The sequence below is a fragment of the Etheostoma spectabile genome, unplaced genomic scaffold (genome assembly GCF_008692095.1).
Source record: "Etheostoma spectabile isolate EspeVRDwgs_2016 unplaced genomic scaffold, UIUC_Espe_1.0 scaffold00018648, whole genome shotgun sequence".
Classification (NCBI taxonomy): domain Eukaryota; kingdom Metazoa; phylum Chordata; class Actinopteri; order Perciformes; family Percidae; genus Etheostoma; species Etheostoma spectabile.
In genome coordinates this window covers 1-18,834 of record NW_022604377.1, presented here as the reverse complement: position 1 = coordinate 18,834, position 18,834 = coordinate 1, and the positions used below count along the sequence as shown (strand labels likewise).

The window sequence follows — 18,834 nt, the reverse complement described above, 5'->3', positions numbered from 1 at the left end:
GCCTGGCTAGCTCAGTCGGTAGAGCATGAGACTCTTATTTTCAGGGTCGTGGGTTCGAGCCCCACGTTGGGCGGTGGTGTTTTAGAGAGTGGGAATGCCTGAGTTCTGTACCGTATCAGGTGGCTGTATTGGGGAAGATCGTCTGTCAATCGCAAGATTAGCAGTTCCATCCCAGTGTAAAAATCCCTGTAATTTACCAGACTAAAATGTGCCTGCATTCTACGATCATGGCCTGTGCTGACCTCCTGTTCCTCAGATCAAACTATAGTCTGGTGATAATGCATGTTCAAATTCTAAAACTTCAACCTATTGTTCTAGAAGTGCAGCTTAACATTCTAGAACTGCAGCTTAAAAGAAAGATGATGTGTATTTTCATTAATTCAAAATAAAGTTGATGTGTATATGCATTAATCCAAAATAAAGTTGATGTGTATATGCATTAATCCAAAATAAAGTTAATCAAAAAGAAAGTTGATGTGTATATGCATTAGTAAGTAGACCTTGTGGCGTGTATGTGTGTGTCTGTGTGTGTTGTGGGGCTGCTAAATGTCAAGGGCTGGGAGGAGATGGATGCAGAACAACGTGGTAGTACACTGTGTGTGTGAGTGAGAGAGAGAGACAAATATAAAAAGCTTCAAGTAGACTCTAATAATATAATCATATTGTTTCTTCCACTTATTAAAATATCTGACTTTATTGCCACTATCTGTTTCTGCTTCTTTTTGATTTTGATTTGAGCACTAAGCACCTCTCTCCTCCTTCTCTCCATCTGCATGCAATCTCATCCCATTAATGCATGTTACTAACTCAACTTCTTCCCTTTCCTGGAGTCTTGTGCTCTCTCAACCCCGTAGTCTTGAGACCGGGGTCCGGTTCTTGGCCAATGCAGTTTTCCTTTACATCTTTTCGTAATTAGCTTTTTTTGCTGACATTTGTGAAAACATAATGTGGCCATGCGGACTGATTGTTTTCACTGGTGCAATTTTGACCCAATCAAGCATTGGTGGTTCAGTGGTAGAATTCTTGTCTGCCGCGTGGGTGACCTGGGTCCGATTCCCAGCCAATTAACTTTTCCTTCACTACTATTTGGAATTAACCCCTGCACAAAAGGGGCATGTTTGTGTGAAGGCAAACAACTTATTTCTGGTCGACTAGATTTCAGTCATGCATGTTAGCTCCATTTTGTTTGTTGGTGCACTAGGCACCCCAAGAGACTGGGATCCGGGGTTGCTTGAAGACGGCTAAAATTACCTTTTTGCTGACACTTGTGAAAACATAATGTTGCCATGCAGACTGATTTTTTTCAGCGGTGCAGTTTAATGTGCGTCAAGCATTGGTGATTCAGTGGTCAAATTCTCGCCTGCCACGCGGGAGACCTGGGTCTGATTCCCGGCCAATGCAGGTTTCCTTTAGTACTATTCTGAATTAGCCCTTGCACTTAAGGGGAATGTTTGTGTGAAGGCAAACAGCAAATTTCTGGTGATGTTAACTTCTAGATTTCAGTCATGCATGTTAGCTCCGTTTTGGTTGTTGGTGCAATAGGCAGCCCAAGAGACTGTCATCCGTGTTTGATGGAAGATGGATTAAATTACCTTTATGCTGACAATTGTGAAACCGTACTGTGGCCATGCAGACTGACTTTTTTCAGTGGGGGAATGTATACCGCGTCAAGCATTGGTGGTTCAGTGGTAGAATTCTTGCCTGCCACGTGGGAGACCTGGGTCCGATTCCCGGCTAATGCAGCTTTCCTTTACTACTATTCGGAATTAGCCCCTTCACAAAAGGGGAATGTTTGTGTGAAGGCAAACAGCTCATTTCTGGTGATATTAACTTCTAGATTTCATTCATGCATGTTAGCTCCATTTTGATTGTTGGTGCACTAGGCGCCCAAGAGTCTGTGATCCGTGTTTGATGGAAGATGGATAAAATTACCTTTTTGCTGACACTTGTGAAAACATAATGTGGCCATGCAGACTGATTTTTTTCAGAGGTGCAATTCAAAGCATGTCAAATGTTGGAGGTTCAGTTGTAGAATTCTCACCTGCCACGCGGGAGACAGGACAAAATTCCCGGCCAATGCAGGGGCCTGTTGCACAAAAGCAGAATAAAGATATACAGGATAAGTGAAAAAGCGCAGCTTGACTTAGTGTGATCTGCTCATCGCGGCTTAATCGGTTGCACGTTTGCCGAGCCAGGATGAACAGGTGAAGCTATGTCAATCCAGGTGTAGATAGCTGGGATGAGTGCACGTTCACGGCTTTCTCAAATAGACCATGGGATCGATCACAGATTTACCGATGAAGAATTGAGAAGACGCATGCGCCATATGTTTCACCCAATGAGCAGCAGCTTCTAATGGAAAGTAACGAGGAGGGGAAGAATATATAATATGCAAAAAGGGAAATACGGCTCAAACGGAGAGAAAAAGCCCAACATAGTGGACCCGATTGAATGTGTATGGTTGTAAAAATATCTTCTTAGCCTATAGTCACTCCACATTTTTACAAAGTTGTAGGCTACACTGTGTTTTAATAGCTTACCATGTAAAGCACTATATAAATAAAATGGATTATTATTTAGCCTTTGCCTTAAAAGTGAGCAGAGGGAATTCATGTTCCTTGGGAAATGGACCCTAGGGACTCTAGGCTTAATTTCAAACCCTTATTCACAACGTGAGAACATGTTTTACAACCATATGCACAAATCTCTATAAGCTGTGTCTAATACTAAATATCTTTATACAATTAATGTTCATACCGAACAATCAGAATGGGCCAAAAACTAGAAAAAGAAGTAAGTGACTTCAATATATGCTGTGTGCATATATGTAAAACAATGTGTATGTTTTTTTTTTCTTCTTCTGACAAGTCACAGCATTAAAATAAAAAGATTAAGAAGCATTGTGGTGTTCCCGGTGTGATGAATGTAAACTACACTATATACAGTACGTATATAGGCCACGTCATTGGTCCAGGGATGTGAGACTAATTGAGAAGGTTATGAAACCAATGTAAGCTATAATAAAACATTAGGCCTACATATTACGGAGTAACACAAACTGTCCTTTATTAGAGAAGGACAAGCAACAAAATGAAATCATGAATGTATTGGTCTCTGACCAGTCTGCCATTAATATCATCTTGGAATATCGCTACATTAATATCGTCACACTTAATCTCCGGAGCGCGTCCTGTATAAACCTGAAGCTGAGACCACGGACGCTGCGCTGCTCATCTCTACTTTTACAGAGAGAGAGGACACTGACACAACTCGCAAGTCTGCTGGCAGGCAATAGCCACCGGCCACCGGGCACCAGGCACCAGGCACCGGGCAGCAGCCACCGGGCAGCGGGCAGCGGCGGCCACCGGCCACCGGGCAGCGGCCGCACGCCAGGCAGCCTCGACATAGTACCGTCCCACCGGGAAAAGTCCCACTCCGCATCAGGGTGCCAGTGCAACCATTCCTAACATCTAAACAGCTGTAGGGTTTAAATCAAACTCGCGAAAACAAAAGTGACAAGTAGGCTAATGCATGTTAATAAAAATAAAGCAGAGCACATGCAGAAGACAACGCAATAACTGTTAAACACGTTTATTTCGGATCAGAGCTGCAGCTGATTTGACACATGAGACTCCAGGATTAATCTTAGCCTGGTTGTTAGCCTACTCTGGACCAGGCTAGCCGCAAAGAATAAATCTCCATGGTTACTTGGCTGGGCTTAATTCAATCTGGTTTCGTGCAACCGAGTCCAAGCTAAATTCATCCAGGATAACTTGAATATCCCGGCTTGATGCCTTATCCTAGTTTCGTGCAACAGGCCCCTGGTTGTTAATGTAATTGGAAGGAGCTCCAAATTTGACAGTATTGACTGGAAGTGATAGGCTTTGAGTTACATGGGGGATACACACTTTGCATTCAGTCTCGTAATCACCATAAAAATTAGGGATCACTGAAATTTGAATTTGTGTTGCTGCAGTCCAAGTATACAGTGCTCATCCTGAATGGGCCAGTATAGTGCATCAGAATTGCTTGTTGAATGGTCTATTAACTTTGGAACCCCTCTTTCCCCACAGCTTTCAACTGTCAGACATGGGTGGGGGAGTGGGCACTGTGTCAAACCCTTTCTGTGTAAAAAACAACTAAAGAAGTGTGGGAAAATAATACAATGACTGAGGTGGTGATGAACAGGGCACTCAGGAACGGCCACGTAAAAGCTGGCTTAAAGTAACCAAAGACTAAATAAGAGTGTGTGTATGTGTGACATATTATACATTATGCTTTGCAGCTGGGTTACAGCTAGGAGGGAGAGAACAGACAGGGCTATCTTAGTCAGATATGCTACAGTGAGCACGGGAGGAGGAGATGGTGAGGCCAAGGACACTGAAGTTCAGGACGGACTGATAACTCAGAGAACAGGACATACAAACTAAGGAGGGAGTGAACATAGCTGTCTGGTGAGGTAAATGATAACTGAAAATAATAAGAAGAAAGAGGGAAGAGGCAGAGCAGAGAGTGTAACCCAGCAACAGTATAGCTGACCAATCAGGCCCCACAAGGGGAACCAATATAACCCTGAGCACAATATTGTTTAAGTGCCTTTTGGGGGACCTCTGTACTAGACAAGTCTCCATCAGGTCCGTGCACGTGTAACTGCTCGGAAACGCATTTCATCTGTTGACCACAAGAATAAACGCTGTGTTAATACATCATGGAGTCAGTTGTCAGTTTATAGAAGGATTTCTCCAACAAATTTGGTGACCCCGGACGTGACAACGTAATTGGACAGGAGAATCCAACTGGACCTTGGCATTGTGTCCACGGTCCGGTTCAGCTCAGCCACCGGACTGACATCCCGCAGCCCGTGAAGGGGACTGAGCGGCGATACTGCGATTCGTTGGTGTGATCACTGAGAGCTCTCAACAAAAAAGGTAAGCAGAAGCCTGTTTAAAATCAAAATTCTGTTATTGGCTGAAAACTAAATTGATGTGATCACATTTCAACTGTCGTAAGTGTTGTTTTAAGCGAAAAGTATTGATTGAATGTGCTGTAATTAAAGGGATATAAACAGATGAAATGTTGGGGCATGTGATGTGATTAAACAGAGAAAAACAACTAGAGAGTTGTGAGAGAATTGTTGAATAATACGGGTGGCGGTAGGAGAGGAAAAGGGACAAATAGTCAGAGGAAAATACGTCCAGATGGTTGACGAGGTAGGAGACTGCTAAGGACAGATAGTTCAGATGAGTGATTGTGAATTGCCACCCTTGGTTCTGTGTGAACATCCTGAAAAAGAGTTGCAGTTAACAGATTGTCATTGTAATATTACGAGTCCACCGCGAGTGTATTTGTGCGAAGGAGTGAGAGGTCACTTTTTAAGTTGTAAAGATTATAGAGATGTACATAAAAAGGCTCTAGATGGAGTCTTAATGAAAAAGTTGTTTGTTGTTGCATGTGTGATTTTTGTTGTGGTTTGGCTTGTTGGATTTTTTCTCACTGCTTATTTGTTGTAAAATGACGACCCCTTATGGTAAAGTGTTAGTAGGGGCAGTGAAAAAGTATGGCAGTAAAGGAGAGGAGAAAGTAGCAAAAGAGATTGTGAAAGAATGGGAGAGAGGAGGATGGATTGAGGGAGAAGGGGCGCCGTCCCCGGAGAAAGTGAATGAAATAGTGAAGTATGAAAAAAGTAAGTTGGAGTATGCGGAAAGGCAGGCAGAGGAGGAAAAGAAAAGAAAATGGTTTAAATTGACTAAACCAAAGCAGAAGGAGTATGAAGCGCAGAAAGAGAAATATGGGGTGGGGTTGAAAATGACAAATGCAATACAGAAACAATTGGGATTGACAAAACAAGATGACAAAAGTTCACCAAAAACTGAGACAGAAGCTGAACAGAATAAAACCGTTAGCGCAGAGAAAACCCCGCTGCCCGCTGAGGCGCCCCCGCCAACAAACCCTTTTTATCCAGATATAAGAAACCTAAGAATTTCCGCTCCACCGCCGCCGTATACAGGTCCAACGGCATCAAAACCCACAGTCCAAGCCCCAGTGGTAACTGCCCATTTACAGCCAAATGCATTACAAATAGACGTACCACAGGACCCATTGATACCGGCATTAGAGGGCCGCGTACAGGATTTAGAATGTTATCTAAATTTAATGGTACAGTCAGCGCCAGGGGGAGCAGCAGCGGCTCCACCACAACCAGCGGCTACAGTCCCAGCCGGCCCAAGCAAAGCTAGTACCCCATATTCAGCGTCTTTTTGCCAACAAAATCCAGAGCATTTTCACATGTCAGTAAAAGGACCCAGTCCACCTCACCATAGTACCCCACAAGACTCAGGAAGTAAGGAAGATAGCGAACAGTCAGACAGCAGCAGGGAAAGTGAGCAAACAGACAGAAGCTCTAGCTCTAGGGAAAGGACTAAAAAACGACATAAACGCAGGCCCAGATCTAGATCACAAAGTCCTCAAGACGTTTTTGTAGCAGGCACATTTAAAGGTAAATTTACCAACGAGGACCCTGACGAAGTTATGCTGCGAAGATCAACTAGAATAAGGGAAAGACTTAACAAAGAGTTCAGAGAGATAAAAGAGCAGCAAGAGCAGCTGCGTCGAACAGTGAATGAGCTCAGTGAGGAAGAGCAGACGCGCCACACACCAGAGGCGGGGCTACAATGCCCACTCCGCCCAGTAGGAGGAGGAGGAGGACTGTTGATGTACACCCCTTACAGTTTTGGTGACTTAGATGCTCTGTGTGCAAAACTCCCCTCCCTGACAGGAGGGGCTGAGCATTTCCTCACAGCTTTCAATAGTCTTACAGCAGGAGTGCAGCTGTGTTTGGGAGATCTCAGAGCAGTATTGGGTAGAGTAATGGGAGCAGATGAAGCTAGTGCTGCCCTCACCAGAGGGGGAGCTGGACCCACTGTTCCCGCATCAGTGCCTGCATCAGCAGTAACCCCTGGCATTTGGGCTGAGCTGCACCGCATGTATCCCACAGTTGGGGATCATGCAGCATGGCATGATTTAAAAAGACTAAGTGATGAAAATTTTGATGCCTATGCAGATAGAGCAAAAAAGATTTGGCAGCGTGCTATGAGGGAACCGTGGGACCAGTCCGCCGCCACAGTGGCGCTGTTCCGCCATGGGGTACTAGGGGATTACCCACAGCAGTTCAGACACAGTTAGGAGGAGTAGTAGGCCTGCAAACAATGACCGATGCAACATGGGGCGAGAATGTGCGTCATTTCCTGTCAAAACACCAAAAAGGAGCAGAGCAACAAGAAGATGAATTAAAAAGACTACAAACTCAATTGTTAAAGAAACAACTGGAAGAATTAAACAAGCCCAAGCCCAGCAAAGCTAAACAAATGACAGTCTCACAGAACCCCCAACAGTCAGAAGCCCCTCACAGTTGCAGACATGCTGTCTTTTCTGGGCCTCACAGGATACAGCTGCTCACATATCCCTGACTATACCAACAGAACTCATCGCTGTCTCACCGCCCCCCTCCTATGGACAACAGAGGCCGAGGCCGCCTTCTCTGACCTCAAAAGTGCCCTAGCAAGGGCAGAGACACTCACCTCCCCAGACTACTCACTCCCATTTCATATGGATGTTTCTGAAAACAATGGCTTTCTCAATGCCATTTTATTTCAGAAAAAAGGGGGAGACAGACATGTACTGATGTACCACTCATCAAGGCTGGATACAGTCAGGAGCCTATGAATGGAATCAGTGGCAGCGGAGCGGCGCCACAAAAGACAAAGATGGGATATGGAGGTCTCATCAAGGAAAGATAGCAGCATCAGCCGAGATGTGCAGAATGTTGCTACCTGAGGCACACAGACCAACACATGAAGGAAGAAAACAGACTCTCCTGAATCTGTCTGAGCTGTGGTGGCACCCCAATTTGAGGGACATGGTGACATATTTTTGTCAGGAATGCAGGGTGTGTGGAGAGCATAATGTTCAGAAACCATACACCACACTAAAAGGAGCGTACCCAGTCCCCACAGCTTGTTTTCAAGATATCAGTATAGATTATACTGATATGGGCGCAGAAAATGTGGTAGGGGGAAAAAGGTATCTTCTGGTGATGGTAGACAGGTTCTCTAGGTGGGTAGAAGCCATTCCCACCAGAAAAGAGGACGCAAAAACAGTGGTGAAATGGCTCAAAACTGAACTCATCCCGAGGTATGGGGTCCCCAGGCGAATAAGGTCAGATAATGGCACACATTTTAACAACAAACTACTAAGAGAAGTAGAACAGGCCCTGGGAATCACTCATGCCTTCGGATCAGTTTATCATCCACAGTCACAGGGAATGGTGGAAAGAGCAAACCAGACATTGAAGGCTAAGATAGCTAAGGCATGTGCAGGAAGCAAGTTAACATGGGTAGAAGCGCTCCCATTGGCCCTCATGGCTATGAGGTCCTCAGAAGGACGAGAAACACATTTGACCCCACATGAAATAATGACAGGGAGAAAAATGCCAGGACCTCCACTAGATGGAGGCCACATGCCAATGTTAGATGTTCAGCAAATAGAAATGACAGACTATATGAAAAAGCTAACATCTCTGGTTTCAGCCCTTTCTACGCAGGTCCAGTTGGCGAACAGGAAACCGCAGGAGGAAGCAACACTACCTGTCAAGGTAGGCGACTGGGTCAGGGTCAAAGTTCACAAGAGGAAGTGGACTGACCCCAGGTGGTCCGGGCCGTACGAGGTGGGGGAGGTTACTTCACACTCGGTCCAGGTTAAAGGTAAAAAAGGAGCACCTTGGCACCACCTGACACATTGTGCCCCAGCCGCACCTCCTAGCCGCCCATTGGCAGAAATTAGAAAAGCAATCCAAAATGTATAGATGGAAGAGATGTTTTGGCGGGGAACAGCCCCCGCGTAGTACACCCATAACTTGGAAGGCAATGGGGTTTGGGAAAAAGTTGTCCTAGCAGTAGTAGTAGTAGTGGGAGTTGCAGCATTAGTTCTGGGGTTGGAACATGCGTATGGGGACCGAGACCACAAAGAACAATCACCCGGTAGTGTCCAACCACCTCTCAGTAACAAAGGAAATGAAAACTAGACGAGAGAGAAGAAGAGCAGTTTGGGCAGTAGTGAAGCAACACACTAAGGGCCCATCCCCAAGGTGCGGTGCCAGATTGACTCTCCCCTATGTGAGAGACTCAACCACGTCATTTACCTTTGATTTGTGTCAGGCTATAGACTGCGGGGGGTATAATAGTTTCTACAAAAACACAGATGTGTACATCTGTGACGACTATCAAAAGGTAGAGGACTGTGAAAGGAGCGCTTCCGGACAGGTGAAAGGTAGTCTCTGTAACAGCTGGTATGACGCGGGTTGGACAACAGGAGGGTGGAAACCATGGGCGAGGTTGACAGACAAAAGAGATTGGTCGGTACAACAAGATGAATGGGAGATATTATCTATACAGCGGGACTATAGTTCAGACCCCACGAAAAATCCCATAACCCTGTCAGTAAATAGAGCAATTGGGAGCAGGAACGGTCAGGATGTGTGGATGTTAGCCATAGGTGTATGGATAGCAGGAAGTGACCAGATAACCCCCCTGCAGATAAATATTTTGGATCCCCTCACGCACACACAGAATGACACTGACATGGCAGAGACTACAGTAAAACCCCCCCTGAAGGAGGAAGACGTAATAGTGCAGGACTTCTCTAAAATGAGGGTGGAAGATGTGTTAGAGTTATCAGCAGGTGCAGGCCAGGACAATTTATGGATCAGGTGGCTAATACAGAATGCCAAAGAACAACACATGGAAGGGTGCGTGGCCTGTGCCACAACTAGACCAGTCATGTTCACTAACCCGGCCCCGTTGTTTCCTAATGAGGACCCAGCAGGATATGCATGCATGTTGAACTTCACACACTCTAAGACAGCTTCCCGCAATTGTACTACCCTAGCATCCCTCTTTCCCCCAGGCTTTGAAAAACCAGGGTATTTTACCGCCATAAAGGGGGAGGGTGCAAGATATCACTGTTTCAATCTCACCGGATCAAGCAAGCCCACAATCAAACTAGGTGATATACCCCCAGACTGGTGTAATACAACTGTACAAAACAAAACAGCCCTAGGCCCAGTGGCTAGAATAGGACTATTCTACTATTGTGGTGGTCTTAGGTTGTACTCCCAGATAAAGTTCCCAAATCAAACGTCAGGAGTTTGTGCTATGGTTAGATTAGCTATGCCCATATCTTTGGTGGGGAGTAGAGTCCACTATACCCACCATAAGGCTGTGCAACTGACCGTAAAGAGAAGGCGCAGGGCCCGTAGTATGCAAGGCCCGGCTTTTGATCCATGGGCGGGAACCCCAACCTATATAGACAGCATAGGAGTTCCTAGGGGTGTCCCGAATGAATACAAATTGGCAGATCAAATAGCCGCAGGATTTGAGAATATACCACTGCTTTCAGCCATCTTCCCCGTCACTCCCAGCAAAAATGTAGATAGGATAAATTTTGTGCATTATAATGTTTTACGCTTGAGCAATGCAACTAGGGATGCCATCGAAGGCCTGGCCGAGCAGATGGCCCCAACGTCCCTCATGGCGCTCCAGAATAGGATGGCGCTGGACATGCTGTTGGCTGAAAAAGGAGGAGTCTGTTCCATGTTCGGAGAGATGTGCTGTACGGTCATCCCTAACAACACTGCCCCGGATGGGAAGGTCACCAGGGCTTTGAACCAACTTCGAGCCCTTTCCCAGGAGATGCATGACGCCTCAGGTGTATCAAATCCATTGGAGGGGTGGATGACAACCTTTTTTGGCAAATGGAAGAATCTTATCACTGCTTGTTTGACATCTATTGCTGTTTTTCTCGCTATTCTAGTTACCTGTGGGTGTTGCTGTGTGCCCTGCCTGCGGACCATGATATCCCGGCTCATCACCACTGCCTTGTCCAAAGAAAAAGCGCCGCCTCCCTATTCCGCTGGGATGCTGCCATTACTCACCATGCCTGAGGACGGGGAGGACGTTGAGGCACTGCAGTTAGTGTAAAAAGTGTTCGCACCTAGTAGGTGCGAAAAGGGGGAATTTGTGGGAAAATAATACAATGACTGAGGTGGTGATGAACAGGGCACTCAGGAACGGCCACGTAAAAGCTGGCTTAAAGTATATGCTGAATTAACCAAAGACTAAATAAGAGTGTGTGTGTGTGTGACATATTATACATTATGCTTTGCAGCTGGGGTACGGCTAGGAGGGAGAGAACAGGAAGGGCTATCTTAGTCAGATAAGCTACAGTGAGCACGAGAAGAGGAGATGGTGAGGCCAAGGACACTGAAGTTCGAGGACGGTCTGATAACTCAGAGAACAGGACGTACAAACTAAGAAGGGAGTGAACATAGCTGTCTTGTGAAGTAAATGATAACTGAAAATAATAGACAGGCAAGAAGGAAGAGGCAGAGCAGGGATTGTACCCCAGCAACAGTATAGCTGACCAATCAGGCCCCACAAGGGGAACCAATATAACCCTGAGCACGCTATTGTTTAAGTGCCTTTTTGGGAACCTCTGTACTAGACAAGTTTCCATCAGGTCCGTGCACGTTTAACTGCCCGGAAACGCATTTCATCTGTTGACCACAAGAATAAACGCTGTGTTAATTCATCATGGAGTCAGTTGTCAGTTTATAGAAGGATTTCTCCAACAACGGCAATTGTGGTTTTCCCAATTGGTTAAGCTCCTGCCAACGTGCAATATTCCCATGCTGTCACATTTTGGCTACGTTTAAGAATCTGAGTTTCCTTTTGGAGAGCATATTTGTTTTTCACAAGTACAAAAGGCTTGGCCAAACAGCAAAGCCCACCAAAAATAATTTCAACTCATAGGCGTTCCTCTCCACGGAAGTCTTTAGTAAAAGGCGAAAGACTTGTGCGTTATGAAGAGAAACCAGAGTAAGTACAGCCCACTCTCGAGAGCAGCCGAAAACGCCAGTCTTCCCAGTCCCAACCCTCGCGGTAATTCTCACTTGGTGTGCCGCTTTTCCAAATCCAAGGCCTCACCTATATTTTGTCCTTGCTGTTTTTCTGCCAATCAAAAGTGCAAATCTTGCTACACTTTTGTATGGCTTTATCTTGTCAAGTATTATAACAACGTTTTGATACCAGGAACCCAACGAGGTTTCACAGATCATTCAGTTTTTAGGACAATTTCTGGCGGTAAAATCTGCCAGCCATGTCTCTTCAGGTCCGTTGACAGTTTGGGCAACGGGCAGCTTCACGTGCATCGTTAATTGTTTTTCCAGAAGACAGAAGATGGGTGCACCGTTCCCGGTGACGCTGCAATACCGGGTCGATGCGTGGGGTTTAGATTTGTGCATATACACATCAACTTTCTTTTACATTACTGCATATACACATCAACTTTCTTTTTGATTCATCATCACCATTCATTATGTCATCATCACTATTCATTATGTCATCATCACAATTCATTATGACATCAACTTTCTTTTATATTACTGCATATACACTAGGGGTGATCCGAGTATCCGGCTGAAACGAGTATCCGGTACGGATAAAGCACTTTTGCCGAGTACAAGTATTATCCGAGTAATATGAGTCAATATCCGTGCTCGGATTGAATAAAACTCCTCAACTGGCCGCGCAGCGTTCTGTGATAATCACAGCGCCCCCCCCCCCGCCTACAAACCCGCTCGGATCAATCACACACACACAGAACATGGAGAAATGCGCTCTCTCTCGCTCTCTCTCTCGCTCTCTCCTGCTCCGTCAGTCAATTCGGTCTGCGGATCTGTTCCGTTAACGTTTAGGGTTTCTTCAGCTTCAGGTTTGTTTTTAACTTCGGTTTGTAGTCCTTACATAGTAACCAGTAGATTTCTGGTGAACGTGGGGTTTGTAGTCCTTACATAGTAACCAGTAGATTTCTGGTGAACGTGGGGTTTGTAGTCCTTACATAGTAACCAGTAGATTTCTGGTGAACGTGGGGTTTGTAGTCCTTACATAGTAACCAGTAGATTTCTGGTGAACGTGGGTTTCAGACATGCTGCTTGTTTTAAATGCGACTCCAGTTGCGTCTCTGCCATCGGAGATTTTTTTTTTTTTACTGTCAGCTGCCCCCCCCCCCCGCCCCCTCTCTCTCTGTGTCTCTCTCTTACTCACACACACACACACACTCACACACACACACACACACACACACACACACACACACACACATATACCTGGTGTGGAAATAAAAAAAATAAAAAGAACCAAAAAAAAAAAAAATCACACTGATCATAAAAAATAAAAAGTTAAAAAAGAAAGTTATATTGAATATGAAAACTCTTTTTCATTACATTTTACTTCATAATTGCAACCGCATGTGTTGTATAAATTGTTGCAAAACGTTCTGTATATAGTTTGTTTGTTACCATGACAACACCATTGATCTGAAGCTCGATGCTGTCATGTAAATAGTTTTCAAATCAGCAATAAATATAACAATTTTTGATCAACTCATATCAATTGCTCTTCAGGTCCATTGACAGTTTTGGCAACGGGCAGCTCAACGTGCATCGTTAATTGTTTTTCCACAAGACAGAAGATGGGTGCACCGTTCCCAGCGATGCTGCAGTACCGGGTCGATGCGTGGAGTGAACGGAGCAAGCCCCTTTTTCAACTCCCATTGCTAAAAATCCATTTAATATGTTGTCCCCTGATAGAGGACATATCAGATATTAAACTGATAAGAACAGATACTACACTTGATCTTAGCCAAAAGGCCGAGAAGCGATGACCACCACCTCTATGCTGTCAGATGCGACCTCCCCGGACGGTTCTCAGTTGTCACGGTCCAGTAATTTTAAATGGACATAACAGCTGCTGCTTAGCACCCCCGTCCAAGCGCTTCATGGGGAAGCACAAAAGTTTTAGTTAAAGACGGCAATTGTGGTTTTCCCAATTGGTCAAGCTCCTGCCAACGTGCAATATTCCCATGCTGTCACATTTTGGCTACGTTTAAGAATCTGAGTTTCCTTTTGGAGAGCATATTTGTTTTTCACAAGTACAAAAGGCTTGGCCAAACAGCAAAGCCCACCAAAAATAATTTCAACTCATAGGCGTTCCTCTCCACGGAAGTCTTTAGTAAAAGGCGAAAGACTTGTGCGTTATGAAGAGAAACCAGAGTAAGTACAGCCCACTCTCGAGAGCAGCCGAAAACGCCAGTCTTCCCAGTCCCAACCCTCGCGGTAATTCTCACTTGGTGTGCCGCTTTTCCAAATCCAAGGCCTCACCTATATTTTGTCCTTGCTGTTTTTCTGCCAATCAAAAGTGCAAATCTTGCTACACTTTTGTATGGCTTTATCTTGTCAAGTATTATAACAACGTTTTGATACCAGGAACCCAACGAGGTTTCACAGATCATTCAGTTTTTAGGACAATTTCTGGCGGTAAAATCTGCCAGCCATGTCTCTTCAGGTCCGTTGACAGTTTGGGCAACGGGCAGCTTCACGTGCATCGTTAATTGTTTTTCCAGAAGACAGAAGATGGGTGCACCGTTCCCGGTGACGCTGCAATACCGGGTCGATGCGTGGGGTTTAGATTTGTGCATATACACATCAACTTTCTTTTACATTACTGCATATTCACTGCGTTCTGGAGGGCCATCAACTACCTTTTTGATTCTCATCACCATTCATTTGGCATCATCACTATTCATTATGTCATCATCACAATTCATTATGACATCAACTTTCTTTTAATTACTGCATATACACTAGGGGTGATCCGAGTGTCCGGCTGAAACGAGTATTGGTACGGATAAAGCACTTTTGCCGAGTACAAGTATCTATCCGAGTAATATGAGTCAATATCCGTGCTCGGATTGAATAAAACTCCTCAACTGGCCGCGCAGCGTTCTGTGATAATCACAGCGCCCCCCCCCCCCGCCTACAAACCCGCTCGGATCAATCACACACACACAGAACATGGAGAAATGCGCTCTCTCTCGCTCTCTCTCTCGCTCTCTCCTGCTCCGTCAGTCAATTCGGTCTGCGGATCTGTTCCGTTAACGTTTAGGGTTTCTTCAGCTTCAGGTTTGTTTTTAACTTCGGTTTGTAGTCCTTACATAGTAACCAGTAGATTTCTGGTGAACGTGGGGTTTGTAGTCCTTACATAGTAACCAGTAGATTTCTGGTGAACGTGGGGTTTGTAGTCCTTACATAGTAACCAGTAGATTTCTGGTGAACGTGGGGTTTGTAGTCCTTACATAGTAACCAGTAGATTTCTGGTGAACGTGGGGTTTGCAGTCCTTACATAGTAACCAGTAGATTTCTGGTGAACGTGGGTTTCAGACATGCTGCTTGTTTTAAATGCGACTCCAGTTGCGTCTCTGCCATCGGAGATTTTTTTTTTTTTACTGTCAGCTGCCCCCCCCCCCCCTCTCTCTCTGTGTCTCTCTCTTACTCACACACACACACACACACACACACACACACACACACACACACACATATACCTGGTGTGGGAATAAAAAAATAAAAAAGAACCAAAAAAAAAAAAAATCACACTGATCATAAAAAATAAAAAGTTAAAAAAAGAAAGTTATATTGAATATGAAACTCTTTTTCATTACATTTTACTTCATAATTGCAACAGCATGTGTTGTATTAATTGTTGCAAAACGTTCTGTATATAGTTTGTTTGTTACCATGACAACACCATTGATCTGAAGCTCGATGCTGTCATGTAAATAGTTTTCAAATCAGCAATAAATATAACAATTTTTGATCAACTCATATCAATTGCTCTTCAGGTCCATTGACAGTTTTGGCAACGGGCAGCTCAACGTGCATCGTTAATTGTTTTTCCACAAGACAGAAGATGGGTGCACCGTTCCCAGCGATGCTGCAATACCGGGTCGATGCGTGGAGTGAACGGAGCAAGCCCCTTTTTCAACTCCCATTGCTAAAAATCCATTTAATATGTTGTCCCCTGATAGAGGACATATCAGATATTAAACTGATAAGAACAGATACTACACTTGATCTTAGCCAAAAGGCCGAGAAGCGATGACCACCACCTCTATGCTGTCAGATGCGACCTCCCCGGACGGTTCTCAGTTGTCACGGTCCAGTAATTTTAAATGGACATAACAGCTGCTGCTTAGCACCCCCGTCCAAGCGCTTCATGGGGAAGCACAAAAAGTTTTAGTTAAAGACGGCAATTGTGGTTTTCCCAATTGGTCAAGCTCCTGCCAACGTGCAATATTCCCATGCTGTCACATTTTGGCTACGTTTAAGAATCTGAGTTTCCTTTTGGAGAGCATATTTGTTTTTCACAAGTACAAAAGGCTTGGCCAAACAGCAAAGCCCACCAAAAATAATTTCAACTCATAGGCGTTCCTCTCCACGGAAGTCTTTAGTAAAAGGCGAAAGACTTGTGCGTTATGAAGAGAAACCAGAGTAAGTACAGCCCACTCTCGAGAGCAGCCGAAAACGCCAGTCTTCCCAGTCCCAACCCTCGCGGTAATTCTCACTTGGTGTGCCGCTTTCCAAATCCAAGGCCTCACCAATATTTTGTCCTTGCTGTTTTTCTGCCAATCAAAAGTGCAAATCTTGCTACACTTTTGTATGGCTTTATCTTGTCAAGTATTATAACAACGTTTTGATACCAGGAACCCAACGAGGTTTCACAGATCATTCAGTTTTTAGGACAATTTCTGGCGGTAAAATCTGCCAGCCATGTCTCTTCAGGTCCGTTGACAGTTTGGGCAACGGGCAGCTTCACGTGCATCGTTAATTGTTTTTCCAGAAGACAGAAGATGGGTGCACCGTTCCCGGTGACGCTGCAATACCGGGTCGATGCGTGGGGTTTAGATTTGTGCATATACACATCAACTTTCTTTTACATTACTGCATATACACATCAACTTTCTTTTTGATTCATCATCACCATTCATTATGTCATCATCACTATTCATTATGTCATCATCACAATTCATTATGACATCAACTTTCTTTTATATTACTGCATATACACTAGGGGTGATCCGAGTGTCCGGCTGAAACGAGTATCCGGTACGGATAAAGCACTTTTGCCGAGTACAAGTATTATCCGAGTAATATGAGTCAATATCCGTGCTCGGATTGAATAAAACTCCTCAACTGGCCGCGCAGCGTTCTGTGATAATCACAGCGCCCCCCCCCCCCGCCTACAAACCCGCTCGGATCAATCACACACACACAGAACATGGAGAAATGCGCTCTCTCTCGCTCTCTCTCCTCGCTCTCTCCTGCTCCGTCAGTCAATTCGGTCTGCGGATCTGTTCCGTTAACGTTAGGGTTTCTTCAGCTTCAGGTTTGTTTTTAACTTCGGTTTGTAGTCCTTACATAGTAACCAGTAGATTTCTGGTGAACGTGGGTTTGTAGTCCTTACATAGTAACCGTAGATTTCTGGTGAACTGGGGTTTTGTAGTCCTTACATAGTAACCGTAGATTTCTGGTGAACGTGGGTTTCAGTCCATGCTGCTTGTTTTTAAATGCGACTCCAGTTGCGTCTCTGCCATCGGAGATTTTTTTTTTTTTTATACTGTCAGCTGCCCCCCCCCCCCCCCCCCCGCCCTCTCCTCTCTGTGTCTCTCTCTTACTCACACACACACACAACACTCACACACACCACACACCCACACACACACACACACACCCAATACCTGGTGTGGAAATAAAAAAGAACCAAAAAAAAAAAATCACACTGATCATAAAAAATAAAAAGTTAAAAAAGAAAGTTATATTGAGTATGAAAACTCTTTTTCATTACATTTTACTTCATAATTGCAACCGCATGTGTTGTATTTATGTTTGCAAAACGTTCTGTATATAGTTTGTTGTTACCATGACAACACCATTGATCTGAAGCTCGATGCTGTCATGTAAATAGTTTTTCAAATCAGCAATAATATACATTTTTGATCAACTCATATCAATTGCTCTTCAGGTCCATTGACAGTTTTGGCAACGGCAGCTCAACGTGCATCGTTTAATTGTTCTTCCACAAGACAGAAATGGGTGCACCGTTCCCAGCGATGCTGCAATACCGTGGTCGATGCGTGGAGTGAACGGAGCAAGCCCCTTTTTTCAACTCCCATTGCTAAAAATCCATTTAATATGTGTCCCCTGATAGAGGACATATCATATATTAAACTGTAAGAACAGATTTTTTTTTTTTTTTTTCTTTGAAAAGAATTTATTGACACTCATTTCATACTTTTGTCATTTAACATGTCACATGAAAGTTTACCTTTTAAAATACAACAAGTCAATAATAACCATAAGACATCCAAAACAACCTTCCAGAGATGCTTATCCATAAAATCCATAAAACATCCAAACAATGCTTTAAAAATGCATTACAGATAAAAATTGTCATAGATTAAAAGGTATAAAAGGTTTTCAAATGTAATGAGTGTCTATGTTAAAATCTCCTCAGCAGGAGCGCATATGTTATGAATAAAAGTCCACTGTTGTGCAGGAGTGGGGGTGAGTCCCCTACCAAGTGGGAACTCATTCCGCTCCCCCAAACAGATTTGGTCTCCTCGGGTCCTGTCGAGGTGCTCAGAGGAGACCCTCCCCCTGTAGCTCCTTCCCACCACCCTCACCCGGAGGGTCAGGCCGCCGCTGCTTTGAACTTGTACTGTGTGGCTCCGGCTCCTTCGTCCGAATGGTCACAGAGGCGATTCTTCTTTGAGGCTGTGTCCTAGGCCCGCCGCCTGCAGCTCCGGCCATTCGGACCGTCGCTGCGGCCATCCCGGCTCACAGCCTCCCTCGGGGGGGATCTGCATGTGCTTCCTTTACCAGCA

At 44.7% G+C, this 18,834-nt stretch overlaps 7 non-coding genes across 7 annotated transcripts; 1 reads left to right on the top strand and 6 right to left on the bottom strand.

Annotated features, from left to right (window-relative positions):
• On the top strand, positions 1 to 73 carry trnak-cuu (transfer RNA lysine (anticodon CUU)). Its single transcript has one exon. It is a non-coding gene; the product is annotated as a tRNA-Lys (tRNA).
• Positions 74 to 11,818: 11,745 nt separating this feature from the next.
• Positions 11,819 to 11,934, bottom strand: LOC116681563 (U5 spliceosomal RNA). Its single transcript, XR_004330040.1, has one exon. It is a non-coding gene; the product is annotated as a U5 spliceosomal RNA (small nuclear RNA).
• Positions 11,935 to 13,583: 1,649 nt separating this feature from the next.
• Positions 13,584 to 13,774, bottom strand: LOC116681564 (U2 spliceosomal RNA). Its single transcript, XR_004330041.1, has one exon. It is a non-coding gene; the product is annotated as a U2 spliceosomal RNA (small nuclear RNA).
• Positions 13,775 to 14,052: 278 nt separating this feature from the next.
• Positions 14,053 to 14,168, bottom strand: LOC116681568 (U5 spliceosomal RNA). The gene has a single exon (XR_004330044.1). It is a non-coding gene; the product is annotated as a U5 spliceosomal RNA (small nuclear RNA).
• A 1,691-nt stretch (positions 14,169 to 15,859) lies between these two features.
• Positions 15,860 to 16,050, bottom strand: LOC116681562 (U2 spliceosomal RNA). Its single transcript, XR_004330039.1, has one exon. It is a non-coding gene; the product is annotated as a U2 spliceosomal RNA (small nuclear RNA).
• Positions 16,051 to 16,329: 279 nt separating this feature from the next.
• Positions 16,330 to 16,445, bottom strand: LOC116681566 (U5 spliceosomal RNA). The gene has a single exon (XR_004330043.1). It is a non-coding gene; the product is annotated as a U5 spliceosomal RNA (small nuclear RNA).
• Positions 16,446 to 18,038: 1,593 nt separating this feature from the next.
• Positions 18,039 to 18,222, bottom strand: LOC116681565 (U2 spliceosomal RNA). Its single transcript, XR_004330042.1, has one exon. It is a non-coding gene; the product is annotated as a U2 spliceosomal RNA (small nuclear RNA).
• Between the last annotated feature and the right edge of the window lie 612 nt (positions 18,223 to 18,834).